Source organism: Mus pahari, chromosome X (genome assembly GCF_900095145.1).
Source record: "Mus pahari chromosome X, PAHARI_EIJ_v1.1, whole genome shotgun sequence".
NCBI classification, from domain to species: domain Eukaryota; kingdom Metazoa; phylum Chordata; class Mammalia; order Rodentia; family Muridae; genus Mus; species Mus pahari.
This window is the reverse complement of record NC_034613.1, coordinates 136,116,814-136,127,828: the sequence shown is the minus strand read 5'-3', so window position 1 is coordinate 136,127,828 and position 11,015 is coordinate 136,116,814. Positions and strand designations below refer to the sequence as shown.

The following is an 11,015-nucleotide window of genomic DNA, read 5'->3' as shown; positions in this document are numbered from 1 at the left end:
TAAAAGGAAGTCAGCTGGTTTTAATAACATTACACAATGTTAGAAGGCTGGAGATGTAGTTCAGAGGTAGAACGCTTATCTAGCAAGATAGGCAGAGAGACCCTGAGTTTACTCCCCAGTACATGTAGAGAAAGGACAGAGTGGGAGGGGGAATAACGAGCGGGGTTAGTGGGCTGGACGTGTGGGCCATTGGCAGTGTGAGATTACACAATCAGCATGCATGAGTGTGATCCCCAGCACCATCCTAAGAAAGGAAGAGGCCAGTGACATAGCTCAGTGCCATGGCGCTGGCAGGTTGGGGATGTGGTCTAGTGGGCACATGTGCTTGGCATGCAAAAGCCCTGGGTTTGATTCCAGCCCCTCCCCCTCAGTAGCCACAATTACAATGCAAAGTTTGGAATGGTATGGTAGGACTAATGGCAATCTCTTGAACTCAAATGTGAACCTTCTGTTCCTTCCAAATAACACTTTACTCAAGATGGCTTTTCAGGGTAGAAGGTATATATTTGCCATTAATAAGTACGTAGGAGCAGGCATGGAATCTCACATGGAATTCCCACACCTGGAATCTCAGTATGTGGGAGGCAAAGGCAAGAGCATTGCCTCTCTACAAAGAGGAGGTCTCTCCACAGTGAGGTCCAAGCCAGCCAGGGCAACAAATGGAGATCCCATCAAAAAGAAAAAAACAAATTATGCTAAGAATTTTTGATCTATGATTTAAAACCTTAAAGAAATCAAGTATTAAAATACCAGTGGTTCCTGTGTCAGGGCAAACGTCCCCTTCAAGTAATGTTTCCTTCACAATTAAGGTATCATATATATATATATGCACACACACACACACACACACACACACACACACACACACACACATCCTTCTGAGAATTTACTGAGGAAAATAACTACAAATCATGATTTTTTTTCTTTCAGTTAAGGTGAAAAAATTGCTTCATCAGTTCGTACGTTGTGAAAGCCACAGCTTGAGAGGGAATACAGCGAATGTAGTTCAGAGATAAGCCACGGTACAATCCTCTCCGAATCCCATGGTGTCCATAGACGTACTTCATGGTCTCCCGCATGGTAAGGCACTTCTCAAACTCCAGCAGGACTGCCCCTAACTGCATTCTCCGACAGGTCACATCAAATGGGTAGGATATCGTCTGTGCTATTGCTCCAGCAACACCACCACAAAGGAGGTTTATGTGAGTTTTCAAAACTAAGACATTGGGGTTGTAGGACGAAGGTTGGCCAAGCAGGGCAGGAGCATAGGAAAGCCCAACACTCTTCAAGGTACCAAAGGTAAAAAAGGAGACCCCTGCATATGGAGCCATTCCTAATATAGTAGGCACCAGACCTCGGTAGAATCCAAGGAAACCACCTTCCTTGGCATAGGTTGTCTTGAAGGCATAGATGATCCCTGAATAGGTGTGCTCTCCTTTCACCTGGAAGGCCAGGCGCACCCTGACCACAAGAGGGTAAGTGCAGATAACCGCTGTCATGCCTGCCATGGATCCAGCCATTAATCTGTGCACATGACCAGAAACTCCCAGCTTTGTAGTAATGAACGTTTTATAATGCTCAAAGGCCATGAACTGGATTGCACCATAGGGAAAGATCCAAATCATCATTGCACCGTTTCCTTTATATAGTCCAAGGTAGCCTTCCTTTTGGGGAACAGCATGCAGTGTGGAAAGTACCCCTAAGTGTTTGTAATGACGGTTATGAGCTTGTAATAAAACCTTCACTCGGTCCAGGGGAGCAACTGTGGTTTTGGCGCAGCATCCAGCAATACCTGTCATCCCAGCGTTCAGGATTCTGAAGCAGGGGCATCACCTCCAGATCAAGGCCATTATGGGTAACATAGTGAGTTCCCGACTAGCCCGGGAGTCTGCAGTCCAATTCCCAACAATGGTTCAGTAGTAGCTGTGAATGGAAGTCCAAGGATCTAGCAGTTGCTTAGTCCCACTCGGCAAGAAGGCGAAAGAGTGAGAACCGACCTAAAAATTAAAAAGCAAGATTGCTGCGTCCATAAAGGCCTAGGCTCAAGACCCTGCCCACTTTCTAACCAAGTGACTTAACATATCTCAAAATAATCCCCATGCTTCTAAAATGAATCCAATGGTAAACCCTATGGAAAAAGCTTTAGAACTGTGCCTGACCCACACCAGAGCTCGAAGACATTGCCTTAAAAAATGAATAGTGTTTAGGCAAATTGAACTGCCGAGGGACTGTAGCTGAATTTGAGAGAAAACTTGAGTCTCGATTGGCTCCTAGACCACCCATCACAGGTGGAATGTGTGATGTTGCTTGTTGGGGAATAATTTTTTTTTCTTCAACTCCAATGTGGGCCTCAGAGGACAGAAATGTAGAAGTTATTTCTCACTGGGAAATGAGGCAAGCTGTGGGGAGGGAAGAAGGAAGGGTGGTCATTTAAAAGAGGTCATTTCAGTTGCTCCTCTAGATAAAGGCAACCTACCATGTGAGGTTGCCAAGCAGAGGTATTGGTTTGTTCTTTCCAGGAAGAAATGTGCATTATTTAGTTCTAATAGTCTTTCTGGTTCTGGAAAGTAACTCCGGTGACTTTGAAATAACTCACTTGTGTGCATTGGGTTTTGGCCACTTTGGCAGTATGGTGTTCTGTTTTGATTAGTGGGGACGGGGGGGGGGGGGAGGAGCTCTGTTCTTGGGAGCATGATTAATGGAGGAACTTGCCTTAGTCCTTGTCGCTGTTCCTCTAACTACTCCCACAGTCTCCCTAGACATTATCATGACTAATAACTTGTTCGGTGGTCATGTCTTCTCCTGTCAGACAAAATGTGGCTTTCTACACAGTGCTTTGAAAAGTTCCTCGTCCAGAATCACTCCACCCAGCACTTACCACCTTTCCATGCATTTCCACAGCACCATATGACCTCACAACAGCTTCCCATTGAGGTAACTTACTAACCTACTTCTCAGCTGCGAGCCCTGGAGGTTTGAATGAGAATGGCTCCTCAGGGGCTCATACATTTGAATGCTTGATCCCTATTTAGCAAAACTGTTTTGGGAAGGATTGGGAGGAAGTGTGGCTTGGTTAGAGGGGGTATAACATTGGCAGGGGGGGTTGGAAGTTTCCAAAAGCTCTAACCAGGCCCAGTCTCTCTCTCCCTCTGACTCTAACTTTCAAGACAGGAGCTCTCAGCTACTGCCCCAGCAGCACGCCTGCCTGCCAGCAGCTGTGCCTCCTGCCATGATGCCCACGGATTCACCTCTTGGAACTGTAAGCAACCTCCCCCCCCCAATTCAATGTTTTCTTTCAAGAGAGTTACCTTTAGTCACACTGTCTCTTCACCACAATAGAACAGGGACTAAGACAAACATGGATAGGTGTAAATGAAGTAAAAAGCATGACAATTAGCCAGCCCTGAGAGGGAGGGGGAATTGCAGACACAATTGGAATTCGAAATGAATTAATTCAGTTAGTAAGTGTATAGCAGATGGTATTTTTTTCTAGTAAGTAAACTGAGGAAATATAGATTTATTAAAACATTAAGAGAGCTGGTGGGATGGCTCAGCAGGTAAGAGCACCGGTCTGCTCTTCCAAAGGTCCCGAGTTCAAATCCCAGCAACCACATGGTGGCTCACAACCATCCGTAACGAGATCTGGTGCCCTCTTCTAGAGTGTCTGAAGACAGCTACAGTGTACTTACATATAATAACTAAATAAATCTTTAAAAAAAATTAAGAATTTAAATCAGAGGCTTGAGAAGTAGCTTAGTGGTTAAGAGCACTGACTACTCTTTCAGAGGTCCTGAGTTCAATTCCCAGCAACCACATGGTGGCTCACAACCATCTGTAATGTGATCTGATGCCCTCTTCTGGTGTGTCTGAAGACAGCTACAGTGTACTCACATACATAAAATAAATAATACTTTTAAAAAGTTAAATCAGATTCTTAAGAACATTTCTCCAAGATATATGTGTACTTTTTGAATCAGGGATTCCCAAAAGTTGTGCTAAAATAAATATAACTCACTTCTATATTTATGAATTTATTCATTCTTTCTACATTAATATCTCTTCAATGCAAGGCATACTAGAGAAATGGAAAGTGAAAAGAAAAAAATGTTCTCTTAACAATTTTCCTGTATACTCAAGGAAATTTGGAGAGTCACAGATGAGACAGACAGTAGAAGTGCCATCATCGGGTTTTTCAGGAGAAGAGGCCTATGAGAACAGCAGGCAATCCAGGAAAGGCTTCACAAGGACACCCATGAACCTCAAGGGGGGTTGACTGCATCAATCAAGAGGATGCACAAGCCTATCAGAGATGAGAACTGACAATAAAAAGCCAACAAACATCTGGGAGCTGGAGAACTGGCTTAGGGTTAAGAGCACTTGCTGATCTCACAGAGGACGCAGGTTTGGTTCCCAGCAGCAAAAGCTGTGATACACTCTTCATTGGCTCCTTCACACATGTGGCACACACAAAATCAACCAAGCATACACACAGATGAATAAATAGACACAGGGGCTGGTGAGATGGCTCAGTGGGTAAGAGCACCTGACTGCTCTTCTGAAGGTCCCGAGTTCAAATCCCAGCAATCATATGGTGGCTCACAACCATCCATATCGAAATCTGATGCCCTCTTCTGGAGTGTCTGAAGACAGCTACAGTGTACTTACATATAATAAATAAATATATAATTTTAAAAATAAATAAATAGACACAGGCAGACAGACAGATGGACAAACAGATAAATACATCTATCTTAAAAGTACACACAGCAAAAGCCCAAGAGCAGTGGAATTTCTCATAGAATTTAAGTGGCCATATTTGTACCTTATTAGTGAGGCCTATTTTGATTTTTTTCTTTTCATGTTTTCTTGCTTTCTTGTGGTCCTAGAGATTAAACCCCAGGGCCTTTTGCAAGTTGAGGCAACCACTCTAGCACTAAGCTCTGTCATTAGTCCTGTGGATCACTTTCAAATATTTGAGGGGGATCCCTATCAATCATGAACGAAGTTATCTCATGTGAATTTTCCTCCTTAGTTCATGCATTTTGCCAGTTCAAATCAGCATCAGGAGGACTTTGGAGTAGTACTTAGTGGTGCAGCTCCTGCTGGTAAGGCTATGGCAGGAAAGAACACCATTTGAAGTTATAAATGGATGTTATTCGTAGCATATATTAGTACAAATGAAGCTCACAGATTGGCTAGGCTGTGCTTCACCAATTCTGGTCCCAGAGAGAACTGACCTACATTAGAAGGTCCCTTTGAAAAATGTCTGGGCATAATGCAAATAAACAAATAAACAAATAAATAGGAGGCCAGAGAGAGGGCTCTGCATTTAAGAGTACATATTACTCTAGCAGATGACCCAGTTTCAGGTCACAGCACCTAGGGAAGTTTACACCTACCTGTAACTACAGCAATACCCTCTTCTAAGCCTCTGTAGGCACTTCACTCAGGTACGCAAACCACACACACACACACACACACGTATACATAATTGATAACAAGAATAAAATATTTTCAAAAAACAAATAAATAAATTAAGTCACCTTTATTCAAACAAACAAAACAAAACAAAAAACAAACCTGATGTTTCCAGGTAAACCTCTTTTGTACCATCCTGGATTTGAATAGCCTTGTTTGGTAAGCCCATAAAGTAGTGGTTGTGAAATTTTGAGCTTAGATATCACCTACCTTGCAGAAATCCCATACAGCTGTTCCTCTGGTTGTCATCACTAGACAAACTTTGCTATCTTTGCCTCTGCTGAAATGATAACCCCAAAGATGTGGTGTAAACTCCCTTCCCAGCAGGCTTTATGTCCGGGGGATTAAGATGCCACCTGACTTCTACTCTCATGGAATTCCTGAGCTCAGTGGCCCAGAATGACCTCTGAAATTCCTTTTAAGCCAAGTACTTGGGAATTAGTCATCACCTAGAATTTAAGATGTGTGTTCCTTGGCTTCATTACACAAGCGTTTGCTCAGGGCCCATGCAATATATTTACCCTCAGGTGCAGTGTATAATAAAACTGGGATTTTTTTGTCATAGTTGTTTATATTGCCATCTAGGAACACAGACCATCTTGAGCTTTTGCCTGCTCATTTTGGTCAATGAAATTGCTTCAGAAATTCATTGGCAGAAGCAGGTGCAGTCTGGCCTTATCTGGATAATCCCTGACAAACCAGGATCCATCATGGGTTTTTTCCCTGGATGAGTAAGAAAGACACATGATGCTTTCCAGCTTAGGAAAACAATACCCCCCCAAAAAAAAAAAACTTTTTGTTGATGGTCCTAGTGTTTTAGATCCTGTGGACTCTAATACTTCACTGCATGATCATCACATGACCTGATCCTTCTGCTATATCCTCCAGACTCTTGTCTTTCTGGTTGCTCAGTCTCCCTAGCTCATCTTCTCTAAAGTACCTCAATTCTCTCTATAACGAAACAGTTCGACAGGTTTCTAAAAGTTCTATCTTCACCACGGGCCTGCTTAACTCACAGCAACTTAAAGGAAGACTCCATGGTCATATTTTCCCAGTTTTTCTTCTCTTTGTACTTGGCTCTGATACTTCTGTGGGCACTTGGTAACTTAATTCTTTGGATGCCTATGTATGTTATTACCAACCCCAAAATATCTGTGTTAATGCTACCAATACCACACAAAGGCCACATCATTCAACAGCTTCCTTCTTAGGAATATGTACTGGCTAGTTTTGTGTCAACTTGACACAGCTGGAGTTATCACAGAGAAAGGAGCCTCCATGAGATCCAGCTGTAAGGCATTTTCTCAATTAGTGATCAAGTGGGAGGGCCCCTTGTGGGTGGGACCATTTGTGGGCTGGTAGACTTGGGTTTATAAGAGAGCAGGCTGAGCAAGCCAGGGGAGGTAAGCCAGTAAAGAACATCCCTCCATGGCCTCTGCATCAGCTCCTGCTTTCTGACATGCTTGCGTTCCAGTCCTGACTTCCTTGGTGATGAACAGCAGTATGGAAATGTAAGCTAAATAAACCCTTTCCTCCTCAACTTGCTTCTTGGTCATGATGTTTGTGCAGGAATAGAAACCCTGACTAAGACAGTATATAAACAAAACAAAGTAGGTACCCATGTACACTAATGTCCATAGTGGTACTATTTAGAATAGCCCAAAGGTGTAATCAAGCCAAATGTCCAACAGAATATGCTCCCATACAATGGAATGTTAGTTTACCATTATAGGAAATGGCATCCTGACCAGGTAGTGGTGCCACACACCTTTAATCCAGAACTTGGGAGGCAGAGGCAGATGGATCTCTGTGAGTTTGAGGGCAGCCTGGTCTACAAAGTGAGTTCCAGGATGGCCAGGGCTATACAGAGAAACCCTGTAGGGAAGGGAAGGAGGGAGGGAGGGAAGGAGGGAGGGCATTCTAATATAGCAAGATCTCTATTTCTGAATGCAGGATAGGAGCAACTGAAAAGATGGAACTTTTTTTTTCCAATAAGTGGGAACACTATGCTCATGCCTTTACAACACTCTAATTCCCCCAGCTTCTTGGAGCAGCACAAGTATAAAAAATTTCAACTCTAAAGAGCTGTACACTATGGCTTTTCCAGCAGTTCAGTGTCTCTGTATTTGTCAGAGAGTTAAATGGATCTTTCAAGATCAAACACTTGATTCCCATAAAAAGCAAGGTTCACAGCTGGGCAAGATTACTGTCTAGTACTTTTATTCCTTCTGTAATTTCCAGTGTGCTAAAAAATACTGAGGAGAGGAGATGAATGTGAATTTTTATTTTTAACTAAAAGTGGCTCCAGTAAATTGTCATTATTTTCTGCAAACCTCAAAACTGAAAAGATGCCATGAACACTTAGTGTGGGTCTCCCTGCTCTCGTGATCAATTCACAATGGCAGGGGGAGCAGAGACATTGAGCAGGGGCTTCAGAAGCCCTGTGAGTACGTATGGTGAATAACTCCACCAGGACCACCTATCACAAGGCAGAGCAACTCTACTTAAGGTAATTCGAAGATTATAAAGTTTTGGAGGGCTGAGGATAGGAACATCAAAGATAGGCAAAAGTCATTGACTAGAGGCTTACTTAGCGTACCTGGAATGCCTCATTAGCTTTGGGCAGCATTTCAGGAATCTCAGATACTGGTTGAAAAAATTTCTTATCAGAAGACAGGAAATTGATCCTGTAATCTAATTGAGGCTATACAACATTCCTCAGGTAGAGGTGGAGTGTTGTTTAGAATTCCCCAGACAAGGTCAAAGAAGGAAAAACCCTGCTAATGAAGAGTCTCCTTATTTCCTGGAGCTCAGAAGCTATCATGGTGGACTTCAACCTTAAATTTTCCCACAACTTATAGAAATGCCCTTCAGTGTTCTGACTAATTTCTTTACTATATAATTATCATGTTTTGTACGTGAGCTTAAAAATCCCTTTCTGGGCTGGTGAGATGGCTCAGTGGGTAAGAGCACCCGACTGCTCTTCCAAAAGGTCCTGAGTTCAAATCCCAGCAACCATATGGTGGCTCATAACCATCCTTAACCATCTGTAACAAGATCTGACGCCCTCTTCTGGAGTGTCTGAAGACAGCTACAGAGTAATTACATATAATAAATAAATAAAGCTTTTTTTTAAAAAAAAATCCCTTTCTACTGAAGTAGATGACAGTGTCAGGCAAAGGTCAAAACTTCATCTTGAACACAGATAATGAAAGTACATCCAGCACTTGGGAGGCAGAGGCAGGAGGATTTCTGAGTTCAAGGCCAACCTGTTCTACAAAGTGAATTCCAGGACAGCCAGGGGTATACAGAGAAACCTTGTCTCGAAAAACCAAAACCAAAACAAACAAACAAAAAACAGGAAAAAAAAAGAAAGTACATAACCTACAGTAGCAGCCTACTTTGGCTTGCATCAGTGTGAAACAAGGCTAGAAACAAAGTCTCCTGTCTCTCAGAATCCAGAGTTCTTTTCCCAGACACTGTTGGGAACAAGTTCCATGCAGGGATCAAGATTAGGTTTCTTGGCCAAGATCAAAATAACAGCTCAGCAATTTGGGAACTTCTGAGGAATGAGAGACTTGCAGTGGGCTTTTTGAAACCTCAAAGCCTCATGACTCACCTCCTCTAGTGAAGCCACACCTCCTAATCCTTCCCCAAACAGTTCCACCAACTAGGGACCAATAATTCAAATATATGAGCCTATGGAGCCATTCTCATTCAATAGTTCACCACACAGAGCCTTACTAGTATAGGCTGGATCTGTTCCCACCAGCATGGGCACGGCTACAAACTGTGCTGAGATGTCTCCTTAGCTGAAGATTAATTGTGGGGGTACAAATTAGTCAAAACAGGTGGGCCTACGACCAAAGGAGATGCCTTTGCCATCACTGGCCAGTACTTGAAACCAAAATAACAAAAATGTCCAAAATAATAGGAATGTCTTGGATCTGGAAAGATATCCATGTGGAATGGGGTACAAGGACTAGGACCAAGAGTCAGATACTGGCAAGATTCCAGATCATATTTCAAGGAAGTGGGTAAGATGCATTGAGGCTCCAGTAGCAGCGCAGACTAGTTACAGCCAGCACTGTGGAGAGAGAGAGATGCAAGAACTGCGAAAGGTATAGAAATAAGGGTCCACTTTAGAAACATAATAGCGAGTACTCGTTCCTGAGAGGCATGCAAGTTAGGAAGGAAGGGTCAGAGGTCACCAGCCCAGATGTGTTCCTGTGTTGCTATGTAGTGGAGGAGCACGTTCCTTCCTGAAAATTCTGGAAGGTTCTTGAATTCGATTAGGACAGTAGCTGCGGAATTCCTGGTGTCCAGCCTGAGGTGCCCACTGGCAGGGCAGAGGCACTGCAGGCGCTGCCATGTTTGGCTGCCTGGTAGCGGGGAGGCTGGTGCAAACAGCTGCACAGCAAGTGGCAGAGGATAAATTTGTTTTTGACTTGCCTGATTATGAAAATATCAACCATGTTGTGGTTTTTATGCTGGGAACAATCCCATTTCCTGAGGGCATGGGAGGATCTGTCTACTTTTCCTATCCTGATTCAAATGGGGTGCCAGTGTGGCAGCTCCTAGGATTTGTCACGAATGGGAAGCCAAGTGCCATCTTCAAAATATCAGGTCTTAAATCTGGAGAAGGAAGCCAGCACCCATTTGGAGCCACAAATATTGTGCGAAGCCCATCTGTTGCCCAGATTGGAATCTCGGTGGAATCGTTGGACAGTCTGGCCCAGCAGACTCCTGTAGGCAGCGCTGCTGTGTCCTCGGTTGACACCTTTACGCAGTTCACACAGAAGATGTTGGACAACTTCTACAATTTTGCTTCATCGTTTGCTTTCTCTCAGGCCCAAATGACACCAAACCCATCGGAAATGTTCATCCCAGCAAATGTGCTTCTGAAATGGTATGAAAACTTTCAAAGACGACTAGCACAAAACCCTCTCTTTTGGAAAACATAATTTGAATTAAATAATTTGTTGTGTCATGTAAAAGCACGAAGTCAAAAGGGTCATGAAAGTCTACCTTTCTTTTTTTATTATTTGGTTTTTTCGAGACAGGGTTTCTCTGTGTAGCCCTGGCTGTCCTGGAACTCACTCTGTAGATCAGGTTGGCCTCGAACTGAGAGATCTGCCTGCCTCTGTCTCCCAAGTGCTGGGATTAAAGATGTTTACCACCATGCCCAGCTGAAACCTACCTTTCAAAAAAAGCCTGCTTAGTGACTATGAGACTTATAAAACCCTTATAAAAATTAGAACAATTGAATAAGAAAAACGTTCAATATTAATTACCTTCTCCCTTATAAGTGTGACATACTTCTTGGAGGCAAACATTTTGTATCAGCTGTCATTCATTTCTTAAAATAAATCCCACTCACAGCAATAGTATTTGAAATATCAAAAACAAAAAGGATCCCAGCACTCGGGAGGCAGAGGCAGCGGATTTCTGAGTTCGAGGCCAGCCTGGTCTACAGAGTGAGTTCCAGGACAGCCAAGGCTACACAGAGAAACCCTGTCTCGAAAAAACAAAAAACA

At 43.2% G+C, this 11,015-nt stretch overlaps 2 pseudogenes across 2 annotated transcripts; one reads left to right on the top strand and one right to left on the bottom strand.

The window, feature by feature from the left end:
• Window positions 1-853: 853 nt before the first annotated feature.
• Window positions 854-1,789, bottom strand: LOC110314025 (annotated as a pseudogene). The gene has a single exon (XR_002380143.2). The product of XR_002380143.2 is annotated as a graves disease carrier protein homolog pseudogene (transcript).
• An 8,059-nt stretch (window positions 1,790-9,848) lies between these two features.
• Window positions 9,849-10,455, top strand: LOC110314039 (annotated as a pseudogene). The gene has a single exon (XR_002380144.1). The product of XR_002380144.1 is annotated as a protein Hikeshi pseudogene (transcript).
• Window positions 10,456-11,015: the final 560 nt, after the last annotated feature.